At 38.6% G+C, this 17269-nt stretch overlaps 1 long non-coding RNA gene across 1 annotated transcript in view; it reads left to right on the top strand.

Annotated features, from left to right (window-relative positions):
• The first annotated feature begins 1119 nt into the window (after window positions 1-1119).
• LOC137153988 (uncharacterized) overlaps window positions 1120-17269 on the top strand; it is a 32418-nt gene continuing 16268 nt past the window's right edge. Inside the window, exon 1 of the long non-coding RNA XR_010919996.1 lies at window positions 1120-1244. This is a non-coding gene — a long non-coding RNA (uncharacterized lncRNA). The remainder of the gene's footprint in view (window positions 1245-17269) is intronic.

Below are 17269 nucleotides of genomic sequence, written 5' to 3'. Positions count from 1 at the left end.
TTTCAAATCTAAACTTCCTGATGGCCAGTTTATATCCATTTGTTCTTGTGTCCATCTTGGTGCTGACCTGAAATAATTCCTCTCTCTCCCTGATATTTATCCCTCTGATGTATTTATACAGAGCAATCATATCTCCCTTCAACCTTCTTTTGTTAGGCTAAACAAGGCAAGCTCTTTGAGTCTCTTCTCATAAGTCTGGTTTTCCATTCTGCATATCATCCTAGTAGCCCTTCTCTGCACCTGTGCCAGTTGGAATTCATTTTCCTTAAACATGAGGGATCAGAACTGCACAGAATATTCCAGATGAGGTTTTACCAGCACCTTGTATAACAGTACTAACAGCTCCCTGTCTCAACTGGAAATATCTTGTCATATGTATCCAATGACCGCATTAGCTTTTTTCACGGCCACATCACATTGGCGACTCATAGTCATTCTGTGATCAACCAATACGCCAGGTCCTTCTTTTTTTCTATCACTTCCAACTGATGTGTCCCCATCTTATAGCAAAAGTTCTTGTTGTTAGTCCCTAAGTGCATGATCTTGCACTTTCCACTATTAAATTTCATCCTATTTCTATTATTCCAGTTTACAAGATAATCCAAATCTTCCTGTATGATAATCCAAATCTTCCTGATAATCCAAATCTTCCAGTCTTTCTCTGTATTAGCAATACCTCCCAACTTTGTATCATCCGCAAACTTTATTAGCACACTCCCACTTTCTGTGCCAAGGTCAGTAACAAAAAGGTTAAATAAGAGTGGTCCCAGGACCGATCCCTGAGGAACACCACTAGTAACCTCCCTCTAGCTTGACAGTTCACCTTTCAGTATGACTCATTTTACCAGTTCCTTACCCACCTTTCAATTTTCATATTAATCCCCATCTTTTACAATTTTGGATAAGAAAGGTTTTTAGGAAATTCTAAACAGCAGAAAAGCTTGGAATTTTAAATTAAATTCATGTAAATGTGTTCTGTTCTTTTATATATAAACTTTTATCTGCAGTTTCTTGCAACCTAAATATTGCAGCACTGTGCTAGAGTAGTGGCTCTGTCACTGTGGTGACAACCAAAAGTGAAACTGACTGTATGTATTCCCTGAATAGGTTCCTGCTAGAAAAGAAACAGAATGGAGAGAGAGAGAGGAAAAAGAAGAGAATGCAAAGAAGAGAACTGTGATGGAAGTGCACATCTACCAAACTTCAGACATTTTGCAGCCCTGTCAAGACTGCGCACATCTCAGGTAAAATGTCTCACATAATGAGATCCAAGTCTCATCTCATTTGTCACACTTTTCATATTAAATGTACCATACCTATGTACTTGACTATGCTGGTCGAAACCTAAATCCTGATACCCAGCATTCCACTGCTGTCTCAGAAATAGTTGTTTAATAACATTGGCGAAAGGTGTATTGCATCATCTTATTCTGTGGGTGGTCCACAAAGAGGACAGCATTTACTTCTGCTACAGTTACACCGTTAGCTGAAATGATACAGGTCTGTGCTGTGGATTTGAATTCTTTGGTTCAAACTCTGCTGACAACCAAAGAGGGGAAAACATATGTACAAGGAACAGAACTAAGATTTCATGGGAAATCTGTATTCTGGCATTTCCTAACTTTTGAATTCCTGAATTTGCAGCTTTACTGTTCATATAGCATTGTTTTTGTATGTAATAGTGTCTCTCACTTTCTCCAGAGCCCTCTTCTTAACTCAGGCTATGTCTACACTGATGGGGGCAAAGTCGCTGCCGTCAGATCAACTTATCTGGATTGACTGAGCGGTCAGTGAAGACCCGCTTAGTCGATCCAGAAGTTGATGTACTAAAACCACTTCCTCAAGTGGTGTAGCGCTGCGTCGACGGGAAAGCGGTTCCCATCGGCGCAGTGCAGTGAAGATGTCACGCAGAAGAGACGCACAGAAGTCGACAGGAGTTAAGCAAGTTCTTTGCATACTTTGTGTAACTCCCATTGACTGCTGCCGAATCACCGACGTAAGTGTAGACCAAGCCTTAGTAACTACTAGGGGCTGGATGTCACAAGATATTGCTAATGGGCTAAAAATGTGTCACTTATGAGTTACCAGTAGTAGTTTAGCACTGCTTAGCAGAAACTGAAAATTCTTTACATTCCATCTAATGGATGTTTTCTGGCCCCTACATGAGATGAGTTTGGTAGGTCTCTACCCTTGGTGCCACACTACAAATTCAACCCCATGCTTTACATTAATTGGCCAACTCAATAGAGAGAGGCCAACAACTGCATGAGCCATGGATATAGAATCACCCCATATATCATTAAAGGCAGTCCCACCCGGATCCAGGGTGAGTCATGCCCGCAGGGTAGTGCAGCCCTGCTGCTCCTGCAGCCACCATCCTGCAGGTAAAAGGTCACCAGGTCTTTCAGTCTGATGCCTTTCATCCGCACTAAATCCACACACAATTTATTAAGCAAATGTTTATTGCAATATGCAAATTACTTGGAAATATGCCAATTAACTCTTACAATAATTTACATGAAGTATTACATGTGCAGCTTCACAAAAGTTTGTTGTTATGGAAAGACTGCAAGTCCCAATAATCCAGTACTGCTAATGTCCCAGAAAACTATTTAACTGTAAATATAGTTCAAATAGTACAGGAAAAGGTGTTATCAATCCTTATAATACAGTTTCAGTAAGATTTGAAAAAAAATTACACACCTCTGATAAATGATATTTCAAGTTACGCTGTAACTATTGCTGTCAATAATAATAATAAATAGTGCTCTGCGCACTAGTAAGCTCTTGTTCCCATTTTCAATAGACCTATTTCCAGGAATTATGTTGTTTAAATTGGGATACTTTAAACTTTTAAGAGGCAGGTGAGTCAGTAAAATTAAGAGCTTTCTATAGGTCTCTGAACTCCTGTCTCTGGTCTCTTCTTAAATTCATCCTAATAACTGTTTAAAAGGGCAGCTACAGTAAACAGTTAATAGGAAATTTGTTCCAGTATAGCACATTTATATCATGTGCCCATGACCATGGCTGTCATTTTGTATTCTTCCTCCCCACAACCAGTTCTAGAATCAGTAGCGCAGCTGCTTTTAGTACACTAGGAATGTATGAAACCAAAGAAGATCAATGTGTTAGTCAATGGATGAATGTTCATTAGTATGTTGATATTGATAGTTTTAAAATGACTGACTTGAAGAATGCATTGTAAGTTATTGGAGCAGCAACCTCAAATGCCTCTGTTGATAAATTGCTTCTCTTGAGAATATCATCATAAGGATTCAGTTTGCTGGCTAAACTCAGACACAGATTCAGAGTCATTGAGCAAAGCATTACCTTTTTGAAACAATACAGGCACCTATGATGTGCTTTTAATTTAAACAAGACAGAATGAATTCTGCTTGGTTGAAGGAATTGCAGGTCTGAACTGTAGAAGCAATGACTTGGTTAATAGGTAATGAAGTGCACTACAGAGTATCATTTTGTGTATTAAAGTATGAAAGGAAGTATGACAATGATAGGGGAAGGAGAAAATGGAGGAAAAGCGTGAAATGAACCAAAATACTCAGTCATGAGCCACTAATAAAACCTCTAAATTGATAAAGGCAAGAATAATTATAGAAATATCAGCAATGGGGCCTTTCCTGACTCTCTATTTAACTAGCAATTGCCGTCTCTAGCTCCAGGCCAATTACCAATAAGATTCCATCCTCAAGCCATTCAGACTCTGCTAAAAAGTTTCATCACTATCTTCTTCCCCAATGTCAGACCCTGCACTAGAGAGTAATGCATTTTCTAAAAACACACATTACCAGCGTCTTGATTTATCTCCAGAAGCCTCTGAGCTCATAGATAGCATTTGCTTTTTTAATGCGAAACATAAATAAAATAACTAAAGAAAAAAGATAGATACTGTAATTTGTATGCCAGGGTAAAGCTTTCGTAGTTCTACATTTTATATTAGAGGTAATTTATTGCTCCTGTTCCTTACAAACTGTCATTGACCTTAACTGGTGTAACAAGACTTTGCTTTCTTTTTCCTTATATATATTGCATATGGGGTCTATTTATTTTGCTCTTGATATGCAAAACTAATTCCTAATAATGTTAATGAGGTACATGCACTTATCTAGAGAACTGGCCTCTAATTAATATCATGATCCCATCTGTAACCTATCCAAACAGCACTTCTTGTTCTCAGACATGGATGAAGACATTTAGACTTTCTAGAGTATCCAGGAACTTTCAGTTTAATCACTAATGACCAAATTCTCCCCTACACACATGTAATTAATTTCAACACACTGAGTGTCTTCTCTGTTAGAAATAACCAAACAGGTTGTCCCTGGGGCAGATTGGGGAGACGGAACCCTTTATTGCCTGCTCATTCCACCTCGATGCAACGAGTGAACCACGGGGGGGGTTACTTTACCGTTCTTTTATCCATAACAGTATGTAAATGTATACATTTCCAGCAACTCCCCATAGACCTGTATTTGGCTACATTGACACCTATAAAATGAATATTAACTGCAAAATTAATACAATTATACCCGCCCCTGTTTGTTGTTTACAGGATTACCATACAGAGGGCAGGCACATCACCTTAAAACCTATTAATTTTACACTAACATTCTTTGAAGTAAAGGCATGCCAGGTGGGGAAGAAAGATAATGCTTTCTTCCCACCAAATGCCTTGTGCAGGAGTGAAGATAGTTATTATGTCAGTTTCATCCCCTGCACAGATGGCTGGGAAGGCAGGAAAAGAAGAGAGATAACAGACTAACTAGAATTCATACCAATTAGCAGAAACAAGGTTTGACTGTGCCTTGACCGTGTTCCCTGTAACTTAGGCCTGACCATTTGTCCAGCTTTTAACTCTTCACTCTCCTATACTCTCAGATCTGTCAGGGAGTTTGAATAGAATTTGTCTATGCACAGAGGCTCCCAAAAGGTGAGAGGCTTCCCAAACAGAGCATCCTTGCCTTTGGTCTGATGACTTTCTCTCCTGAGCTTCATTTAGTGCCCCATTCAAAATGTCTTTTGTTGCATGAAGCCATCCGGCTAGGAGTTACACTGACTGCAACTAGTCCTGGAACCCTCTTCAGTTAGAAAAGGATGGATTCCATAATATGGAAGTAGCACAAATTACTGATGATTCTTCCTGGATTCTCTCTAAGCCTAGGTATGTCACCTTGACAAGCACCTCAGTAACTTTGGACACCTTTCCCCATAGTTTTATGGGTTTTGAGCCAATGACGTTTAAATCCCCAAGGAGCCTTTGTGGAGTTATTTCTGCAGGTTTGGGTAAAGGTGGGACCATACTTCAGAGGTGATATTCCCTCTCTATCCCTTTCCCACCTCAGATCTGATCAGCAAGTTATGGCTTGCTCCACTCATGGGAGCAGACATGAGTACAGGTATCTAAAGGCAGAATTCTATAAACAAAGTTTACCCCTTTCCTGAACCTGAAATAAATGTATTCAGTAGAACCATGAAGTACTGGACTATATTTGGGGAGAAGTTTAGTGAAAAGTCATGGTGTATAAAAGAAATGGAAACTGAAAATGATTGTTAACCCAAAACTAAGCATTTATTGAGTGAATTCAAAGGTGTAAGTGCAATTTAGATCCTAATATTCGCTGAGACCTGTAAATGGCAAGCACTGTGGAATGTGTTTAAAAAGAAAGTTACATCTCTAAATGTTGCACTTTCTCTGCAGGAAATAAAATTCTTGACCTGAACATTCTCAAAGGGAGAGAAATATTTCAAGGTCCTTTTAATTAACAGGTGATAATGGTCTCAGCCTATGAAAAGAAAGAGTAAAATGTTGAAAAATAAAAAAGAAACCCAGAGTCTGTGAAGGGGGAACAATTACTGGTTGTTACCTGGATTGTCCCTAAAGATTGTCATTACTGTTGTTCTGAAAAGGTCTGCACTGCTGCAATGAATTTGAACACCAAAGCAGAAATTTATTCTTAACCTCTTAGACATACAGAACAAATTCCAAAATATTATGGAGCTGCACTAACCAAGACCTATCCCGTTGAAACATCTATTCATATTTACTTTTGGAAAAACAGCTGTCTTACTAACTTTTTGTTGTAAATATGCACAACTGAGAAATATTTACTGCCTTCCTAGACACCACTTCAATTTAATTATTTTTTTCATATCTAAGGGTAAAAATGAAATTTCATGTAAGTCTAGAGTTTTATTTGAACTCACTTGGAGTTTGGGAGTGCAGTGAATAAGGATCCAGGCCTCTTGTGTGCAAATTAACTAAGTCTGTCTAATTTTGATGGCTAATATTTTTAGAATAATTATTGAATTACACCATTAACAAGATATCTTGTCAGTTCATTTTGGTAGCAGCAGAACACCATTTCAAATTATAAATGATTTTAAAATTAACCATTTTCATAGTTCACTTGTTTTTAATCCATCATTTTCCTTAGAGAGAGAAATCACAATTTCCAGTGCTTTCTTCATAATATGTAGGGATATCCCTGGTATGCATATCCAGTAGCTGCACTAATATCTAGGGTAATTATCCATGAAAAAGATCAAAAGTCTGCCCCTACTGTCCTTGAAGTGAAAGGGGTAACTAGCATTCATTTCAAAGGGAGTGGTACTGGACTCAAAATCTCACAATGAAGTTTTTCAAGATAAAAGCTTGTATATACATTATTGTATATACATATTGTGCACTATTCAGAAACCCCCATAATACATATAGATCCCTTGAATTCTTTCCCCTACATTGTTAATGAGTTGAATGGGTATTTATTAGCTGCATGATTTTTATAACCTTTAAGGGAAGTCAATGGTAAGGGTAAGATCCTAGTAACTCTTTGACATTCTTCGAAGTGTTTGCGGTGTACTCGGTGCCACTGGCAGGAAAACATTTTGCATAGGGAAATCTGAAACTAAGTGGGTGTCACCTGATTTTACAAAGCTGAAAGTCAGCTGAACAACATGCTAAGGATAGTGAACCTTTCAAAAGCCTGGCTGAGCACTGAGCAAATGTGAGCTATTTTGGGCTTCTTTTGGGCCCAAAACAGGGGCAAAAATGTTTTTTTTTTGGTTTTGGTTTTTGTCTATGGTTTCCACCCTAAACTAAATGGTTGTATTCTTCACAGCTGCTGTAGGCCGAGCTCATTGCATACACAGGGGCTCCTTGCTTTCTTCCATCCTCCTCTCTTTTAGGAACTACCTGCAACTTCCACCCTCTCACTTACGCCTGTGGTTCTGTGTGCCCTGCCTTTCCCCCATGCCATGTTTTCTATGTTAGACTCCCCATTACTCTCTCATCAATACCATGGTCCTGTATTCTCCCATTGCCTGGGGCTCTGTGTATGACCTCATTCCTCCTCCTTCCCAACTCTCTTCCTTCCCCCATTAGGATCCTGCCATTTCCCCCTGCCAGGGATTCTATGTGACCCCAATTTGCCCTTTTCCCATTCCAGAGTCCCCAGTTTTCTCCCCCATGTCAGAGGCTATGTGCAGGTACCTATACCTCCACCCCCATTTTTTCTTCCTTCCCCACAATTATACGATAAATCTATCAGGCTGTCAACGTGTTAAAATCTTTTTGGAGGGTAGGCAGAAATGAGATAGGAATATTGTTATGTTGGAAGGGTTTCATAAGCAATTGCTTGAAGCTCTGTCTGAGCTAAACATATATCAAGGACTCTATTTTTCCCCTTCCAGTTTTCCCCAAAATAAATAGGGTTCTGACTGACACCTAGGACATTCCTGGAAGGTTTGGAATTGATAGGATGTGACAGTCAAAAGTTATCGCATGATAGAGAAATGCTATCAACTTGAGTGTAGGACCTCACAAGCTTGGCCAGTTAAGCAAACTTGGTAGTTTGGGGTTCAGTGAAAATGAGAAGAAAAATATCCAGATGCAGTCCCATAAATACTGAAACCAGAGAAATGGTTCAAACAAATCCTTATGAACTAAAATCACCTTGTTTCACACAACTCCATTTAACAGTACAGCCAAAATGGCCAAATAAATGCACACTCCATAGATTCTAGGGTTGGAAGGTACCATTGTGATCATCTATAACACTGGCCATAGGATTTCCCTGTTTGAGCTACAGAAAATCCTTTAGAAAAACATCCAGTCTTGATTTAAAAATTTCTAGTGAAAGAGAATTTGCCACAGCCCTTGGTAAATTAGTAACTTAGAGTCAGTCTATTGAATAAAAGGATGGGAAAACCCCAATGTTCGGTTGATCGTACCGAGATGCATTTGCCAGAGATGAAATCTCTAATGAGTGGTTCTCTACAGACCTGTGACTTTAACTGAGTCTATATAATCTTCTGCTTATTGATTAAATAGCCTTTAATTTGTAAGATATGCAAGCCTCTGAAGCCTTGTTTTCCATTCATATTAAAGTATTAACAATAAAGTTATAGCTTGATTACAAGCTAGATATCATTCTATCACAGTCAATATTAGTTTTGTGTGTGATATAAAGACTAGTTCAGTTAATAAAATGTTTCATTTTTAAATGGAATTATTTTTCAGAAAGGGATATGCCAAATATAATTTGAGCTAAATGCTATAGATATTTCAGACTGGCTCCAGACTTCCATGGGAAAAGAGAGGGAAATTCAATTACTGTATTTCAATCTGTAATTCTCTCTGCTCTAAAGACCCACTATTCTGTTCTTGTAAGGCCTGCCTGAGAACTGTTCTGATCAGTTTCCGATCCCAAACCAAAATCCCATAATTAGCAGCCTTTGTATTTGTATTGTGCTCATCACAGTGATATCTGGGGTGCAAATCTAAACTATCAATCCACTTCTGAACTCCATGGGATAAATTTTGCCCTAACAGTAATCCTGTATACATTCAGAGTCACTTCAGTAAAATCTCTTGCATTACTCTAATTGATTTATACTGGTATAAACAAGTATGGAATTTTATCCCACATCTATATAAATGGTGCATAATTGCACAGTGTGGCTCTCTGCTCCTCTCTGGTGAACCAGAGCACAGAGAGGTTTGAGTCTGCTCACCTATAGCTTAGGCACAGCTCATGCTTTCAGATTCAGCAGGCCAATGTTAATTCAATGGTAAAAACCCAACCACATGGAATTTTATATTATATGTATAAAATACCACATTTTTATATTTATACATTGTAAATCAAAATCCCAAACATTTCCAGATTTGGGGATGTTTATATTTCAGACCATTTAGAAAGAGGTTTGAGCTGAGAACTCGGATTTAGGTTAGGGTTTAAGTTTAGTTTCAAACCCATTTCTATTCCTTTACAGGAGATCTACTGCAAATGTAATAGAATGGGAATGAGTGTATTCAGTCATCAATCCATCAGTAATCCCCTGACGATATCAATACATAGAAATCCCAATATTTATCCAATATTTCCTCACTGTTTGCTTATCATGACATTGCCTGTTTTTTAAATTTAAAATGAATGGAACATTTGTTTCTCCCACCCGTAATGAATATAGTAAATGCATTACCCTTTTTGTTCCAATCATTTAAAATTTAGAACCTTGAAGGATTGTTTCTACTGGTTTGAGAAATCAGTGATGTGAGCCTGATATATTCTTGGTTTTAAATATTTTTACAGAAAATGTACACCTTGAATGTTTCCTTGAATACATAGAAACAAACAGCAGGCAGCACTGTTGCTCATAAATCCCCAAGTCTGCTACTCTAGCAAATTCTGTGCCCAAGAAGCAATGTTCCTCTGCTTCCTCCCCATGTGGTATCAGGGTCCTTCCTCTGGCTTTCTTTGTCTCCAGTACACACAGCCTGTACCCAATCCTAGCCCCTCAGCAAGCAAAGGAAGCCTCTCTATTCACACAACTTAGTTTTGACCTGCTATGCAGCCTGATGCCTTTGGTGATAATCCCCAGATGATTTCACTGCATAAAGGGGCTTTTAATTGGTCCTTCTGCTGAGCCTGAAAGGTGCACTTGACACAGCCATAGGCTTTAATGAGGTCTGTGATTGTCTGTGGATCTAAGACCCATCTGCTGGTAGCTATTAGCATTTCTCAGCATAATAAAGAACATGGCTTGTAATAAAATAGCCTGCATTTAAGGTGTTGTTCGGATGTCAGTTGTACTAAAACTTGCTTTTGGATCAGATTAAGAATAAATAAAAATATGTAAACCACACCTGTGAAAGGGATTTTTTTGAGCTGCTTTTTTGGTCAGCAGTTGCTATGCTTTCAAATGAAAGTCAATATCTACACTTCAATATCTACACTTTATTTCCCTTTGTGTGTGTCCTACCAGCAATATATCAGGACAGACTGATATGGACATTAGTGGGATTCTCTTCTCAGGAGTAATTTTTGTTGAAGTCATTTGATTTGCGCTGGCATAAAACTGGTATTAGGTCAGAATCAAGCCCTAGTGAATTGAACTTACCACAGAGTGTGTGCAAGAACTAACCCTATGTATGACTGTACTCCTGTGTCAATCAGCCTTTGAGAGCCCTCTGGGATTTGTATATGATTGTTCTCCCTGAGCATGCTCATCAGAGACTGATTTTTATCTGTTGTGCCTCAGGATGTGATTCCACAGAGATTCTAGTCCCCAGAGTTTGAGGTAGGATCAGCTTTTTGTTTCTAAGAAGGACTTCCACAAATTTGTGCTTTCTTTTGAAGACTAGTTAGAATATAGTATTATTATACAAGCAAATATCCTAATACTGGCTTACTTATTATTGGTTTTTATAAACAAATTCTATGATATTTATCATGGTCTCTTTGTGTTTTATCACTAGGAAAGCTTTATCAATATAATCTTTTTGTAACACGTTAATCTAACAAAATATGTAGGATCACTTTCTATTTGCCAGAAAAGCTTTACTTTGGATTGTCTTAAGATAGCAATGCTTAACCATTAAATTTGATCATAAATTCACATAATCATTTTAACTTGAAGGTATGGCTTCTAAAGTTACTAATAACTTTGTTTCCTATATTACACATCCCATCTCATAATGCACATCTCCATGGGAGCTGACTTTGCTATGATGATGGATTTGTGCCACAATGTCTGCAATGTTGCAGATGACCGGTATCCTTTTCTCCACCCCTTCTGTAGCATGCATATAGACTCATAGACTATAAGGTCAGAAGGGACCATTATGATCATCTAGTCTGGTCTCCTGCACCAACACGGGCCACAGAACTTCATCTACTCACTCCCGTAATAGACCCCTAACATAAGACTGAGTTATTGAAGTCCTCAGATAATGATTTAAAGACTTCAAGGTACAGAGAATCCACCAGCAAGTGACCTCTGCCCCATGCTACAGAGGAAAGCGAAAAACCACCAGGGCCTATCCCAGTCTGTGCAATCAGTTAAACTCTGAACATGTGGGCAAGACTCACCAGCCATACACCCAAGAAAAAATTCTCTGTAGTATCTCAGAAACATCCCCCCCACCATCTAACATTCCTTCACAGGGCATGGGGCATATTTACCTCTAGTAATCTAAGATCAGTCAAATGTCAAATTAGGCTGTCCCATCAAAGCATTCCATAAACTTATCAAGGTCAGTCTTGAAGCCAGTAGATTTTTTCCCCCCACTACTCCCCTTGGAAGGCTGTTCCAGAACTTCGCTCCCCTGGTGGTTAGACACCGTTATCTAATTTCAAGTCTAAACTTCCTGATGGTCCAGTTTATATCCATTTGTTCTTGTGTCCACATTGGTGCTGAACTTAAATAACTCCCCTGCCTACCTGGTATTTATCCTTCTGATGTATTTATACAAAGCAATCATATCTCCCCTCAGCCTTCTGGTTAGGCTAAACAAGCCAAGCTCCTTGAGTCTCCCCTCATAAGGCAGGTTTTCTATTCCTCGGATCATCCTAGATGCCCTTCTCTGCACCTGTGTCAGTTTAAATTCATCTTTCTTAAACATGGGAGACCAGAACTGCACAAGACCATTAAGGTCTGACCAACGCCTTGTATAACGGTATTAACACCTCCCTGTCTCTACGGGAAGTACCTCACCTGTTGCATCCTAGGACCGCATTAGCTTTTTTCACGGCCACATCACATTGGCGACTCATAGTCATCCTGTGATCAACCAATACGCCAGTTCCTTCTTTTTCTCTATCACTTCCAACTGATGTGTCCCCATCTTATAGCAAAAGTTCTTGTTGTTAGTCCCTAAGTGCATGACGTTGCACTTTCCACTATTAAATTTCATCCTATTTCTATTACTCCAGTTTACAAGATAATCCAGGTCTTCCTGTATGATATCCCAGTCTTTCTCTGTATTAGCAATACCTCCCAACTTCATATCATCCGCAAACTTTATTAGCACACTCCCACTTTCTGTGCCAAGGTCAGTAACAAAAAGGTTAAATAAGATTGGTTCCAAGACCAATCCCTGAAGAACTCCATTAGTAACCTCCCTCCAGCTTGACAGTTCACCTTTCAGTGTGACTTGTTGTAGTCTCCCCTTTAACCAGTTCCTTATTCACCTTCCAATTATCATATTAATCCCCATTTTTTCAATTTAACTAATAATTCCCCATGTCGAACCATATCAAATGCCTTACTGAAATCCAGATAAATTAGATCCACTGCATTTCCTTTGTCTAAAAAATCTGTTATTTTCTCAAAAAAGGAGATCAGGGTGACCTGGCACGATCTACCTTTTGTAAAGCCATGTTGTATTTTGTCCCAATTACCGTTTAATCTTGATGTCCTTAACTACTTTCTCTTTCAAAAAATTTTCCAACACCTGGTATACTACTAAAATCAAACTAAGAGGCCTGTAATTACCCAGTTCACTTTTTTTTTCCTTTCTTAAACATAGGAACTATGTTAGCAATTTTCCAGTCATATGATATTATCTCAGAGTTTACAGATTCATTAAAAATCCTTGCTAATGGTTTCCAATTTCAAGTGCCAGTTCCTTTAACATCCTTGGATGGAGATTATCCAGGCCCCCTGATTTAGTTCCATTAAGCAGTTCAAGTTTGGCTTCTACTTCAGATGTGGTAATTTCTACCTCCGTATCCGCAAACCTATTAGTCCCCCGTCACTATCCTTAAGCTCTTCATTAGCCTCATTATAAGCTGAAGCAAAGTATTTGTTTATATATTGGGCCATGTCTAGATTATCCTTATCCTCCACCCCATCCTCAGTGCTTAGCGGTCCCACTTCTTTCTTTGTTTTCTTCCTGTTTATATGGCTATAGAACGTTTTACTATTGGTTTTAATTCCCTTTGTAAATTCCAACTCTACTTGGCTTTTGGCATTTCTCAATTTGTCTCTACATGTTCTGACCTCCAAGAGAGAGCTTTCCTTGTTGATCCTTCCCATCTTCCAATCCTTGTAGACTTTCTGCTTCCTCTTAATCACCTGTCTGAGGTGCTTGCTCATCCAGCTTGGTCTACACCCCTTGCCTATGAATTTTTTCCCCTTCCTTGGAATGCTGTCTTCAGATAGTTTCTGCAACTTTGACTTGAAGTAAATCCAAGCCTCCTCCTCCTTTAGATCCATGAGTTCTTTGTTCCAGTTCACTTCCCTAACTATTTCCCTTAATTCTTTAAAGTTAGCCCTTTTGAAATCAAAGACCCTAGTCACAGATTTATTTTTGTTTATCCTTCCATTTAGTTTGAACTGAATTAGCTCATGGTCGCTCAAACCAAGATTGTCCCCAACAACCAGTTCTTCTATGAGGTCCTCACTACTCACCAATACCAAATCTAAAATAGCATCCCCTCTTGTTGGTTCAGCAACTATTTGGCAAAGGAATCTGTCAGCTATCACATCCAGGGAAATCTGGGCCCTATTATTATTACTAGCACTTGTCCTCCAGTCTATATTTGGGAACTTAAAGTCTCCAATAATCATACAGTTCCAGTAGTATTTATTTCATTAAGAGCCTTAAGGAGGTCTCTATCCATATCCAAGTCGGATCACGGTGGTCTGTACCACCCCCCAAGCACTATCCCCGGGGAAGCTCTAGTAGCTTTCTTCCCCAATGTCATTTTTACCCAGACACTCTGTCTTATCCATTCCATCACTTCTAATTTTTTTTATAGTCTACCTCATCATTGATATACAATGCTACTCCATCACCTTTGCCTTTATTTATGTCTTTCCTAAACAGCACATATCCTTCAATACCTGTACTCCAGTCATGACTACTATTCCATCATGTTTCTGTTATCCCTATAATATTTGATTTCACTTCCTGCACCAGTAGCTCTAGTTCCTCCATTTTGTTACCCTGGCTTCTCAAATATTTTAATTTTTGCTGTTTGCCTTTGCTTACATTCCTTAATGATTTGCCAGAGTCATTCTGCCAGTGTCACCTATTAGACTGATATCTACACCACCCTTCCTCTTCATGTCCATTCTCCTACCCACTGCTATATCCTTTCCTGCCTCTCAATGTTAAAATCAGGCGTGGAGATCACCCGGGCATCTCCCAACCATCTCCCCCAAATTTCTAGCTGAAAGGTCTCTTAATTAGTTGTGCCAACCTCCATCCTAGAAGTCCTATTTCCCTCCTGTTCAGGTGAAATCCATCCTAAGAGAACAGTCCTCTGTCCATGAATGCCTCCCACTGGCCATACATCCCAAAGCCTCCTTATAGCACCACTGCCTGAGACATCTGTTGATCATCATAATCTTGTCATGCTTTTGTTATCCTCTAGGGACAGGTAGAATCCCACTGAAGATTACCTGAGCCTCCATATCCTTGAGTCTTCCCCAGCCTGGCATAGTCTCCTTTGTACGTTCCAGCAAGAATCTAGCTTTATCATTTGTACCCACATGAAGGACAATCAGTGGATTCTTTCCCACTAGGATCTTCTTCAACCTCAGGTTCACATCTCGTATCCTAGCACCGGGCAGACAGCATACCCTTCTGTCCTTCTCAGGAAGGAGTCCCCAATCACACAGACCTGCTTGTTTCTTCATGAGTAGAATTGTTTGCCTCATAGTGACCTGCTTGGCTGCTCTTGTCAACCATGGTGACTTTCACTGAGATACCAGCAGGAAGACTATGAGTGCATGGACTTGCATGGCACCTCACCCATGGGGGAGACAATTGTTGCTACCTTGCAGATAGCCTGAAGTACTCCCCATCTGCTCTGTTGTATTTTTGATTTAACTGAGTTTGTGTGAAATTGTGAAATTGAGGTAAAATTGAGGATGGTGTGATAAGGATGGTGTGGGGAAGAACTTACCATCAAATTCAGATATAAGGTAAACAAGTTTCCCATGATTTTTGGCATGGTTTGTGAATTGCAGCTTGGCAGCTGCATCTCATTGTTATGCATGATAAATGGGGTGTGACTTTGGGCTTTAAAGATTACTAAATACCATAGGAACTGTTGGCTGCCATTAACACTGTAGCATGAGTTATTTTAATAATTGTAACATCTGCCTTTAATCGAATTACTGGGGTACTTTATTTTATTTTTGCATAATGCCAAGTGGTGTCGGCAATGCATAATAATCTAGGTCTCTCTTTCCAAATTTTTAACCATCAGTTTTTTTTTCAGAATGTCATTTGACAAGCTTGTTATTTTTAAATGTCTGACTTGAATTTAGTATATAAAAATACATGCCATAAAATAAAATGTGTTCATGTAGCATTTGCCATTGGATTAGGAAGTAATTGTAATAACTCAGATGCTATTGCATGCTAGTTGTGAGTAACTGTAAACTGTTTAATGGTAAATTTCTGTATAAAGAACTACTGAAACAAAACCACAACACTCTTGCCAACCTATCGAATTCGTAAGAAAGGTGTGAGGATTACTCAAGTTGTTGGTTTTTTGCCTTTAGAGAGGTGCCCAAATAGAGATAAAAGAGATAAAAGGGAGTTGTCCATGCAAACACCCTAACTGTTCAGTAGTCTGCCTAAATATAATATGAATCTGGATGGACACCCTTTTGTATATTGGCTGTTTTCATAGATAATGAAAATATTGTTACATATGCAATATAGCTTTTGGAAAAAGATTTGGATAGAATAAATATATTGCACAGGATTAACTTATTTTAAGGATGTTAGTTTACTTGGTTAAAACAATATTCGCTAAATCAGTAAGGTAATCCCAAATACACTTTGCAACTGTTTAATTATTATATATGTGTGCTGTTTTTCCATGAGCAAGGCTTTTTCTAAACCAATGCTGTATAGCACTTGAACAACTACATCTAGCTGCAATTCATAAACCTGTCCAAACAACATTACTAAAAAGAGAGGTTTTCTGTTTTACCTTCAACATTAATTGAACGGTGTATTTGTGCAGAAATAACTTAATGCCAGCAAACAGCACTTTAGAAAATTGCTATGGAATTATTGTTTAAAAGCAACTGTTTTTCATTTCTCCAAATAAATTATTAATAAATGTGATGGGGCTTCCTTCACTGTCAACTAAAAAACTGTGAATAGAAACAATATATTATGATTATTCATTAATGAAGATAAATCCATTCTTTTTTAGAGTTATTTCAGTTACTTATTTATTCAGCTTAATTAGGTGTCTGCAGAACTTTTGAAAATTCTTTAACCTACTAAAACAGCTTTCATCCATGGAAGCTGGGGAAGTTTACAGAGAATAATTAATTTAACCTCACAATACCCTTTTAAGGTGAGGAAATCTTCTTATCCCCATTTTACCCATGAGTAAATAGAGGCAATAAATGTTAATTGACTTTTCCAAGGTGATACAGTGAGTCCATGACCTAGATGAGAACAGAAGCAATCCAAAGTCCCATGAAGTCAGTGGGAGCCCAGGAGGGAAAGGGGATAAAGTTGGCTTTTGTGTCCTCCAAATCCTGGACTGTTCCAGCAGCACATAAAGGGAGGCTGCTAGAGTTGCCTAAAATCTCTGTAATGTGGTGTGCTGCAGCCTGACCCATTGAAATACCCCATATGAGGGGTTGTCATTTTAGTACATCACTTTGGACCTTTTATGTGGTATAAAGGGGTCAGTGCAGGGATGAAGATCTCACCCTAGTGTCTCATTCATAGTTTACTGTAATTTGTTTTGGGCTGGGGGAGCTTAGTAATACCATCCCAGTTGTTTTGTTTGTTAGCCTAGAAAACCTTGAAAATAGGGGTTTAAAATGAAAGTACTGACACCTCCTTGCATTAGAAGAGTGGAATGTGTTGTTGTTATATCAGACTATTTTAGGTCCTACCTACAGTGGAAGCAACTTAGGTCTGTATTTACAAACAAATAGTCCGTGCTTTCATTTAAAATGAGCAAATATATAAATTACAATT

Source organism: Emydura macquarii, unplaced genomic scaffold (assembly GCF_026122565.2).
Source record: "Emydura macquarii macquarii isolate MOO-44397 ecotype Brisbane River unplaced genomic scaffold, CSIRO-AGI_Emac_v2 contig_1253, whole genome shotgun sequence".
Taxonomy (NCBI): Eukaryota; Metazoa; Chordata; order Testudines; family Chelidae; genus Emydura; species Emydura macquarii.
Note: the sequence above shows the minus strand (reverse complement) of the source record. Positions and strands in the feature narration are given on the sequence as shown.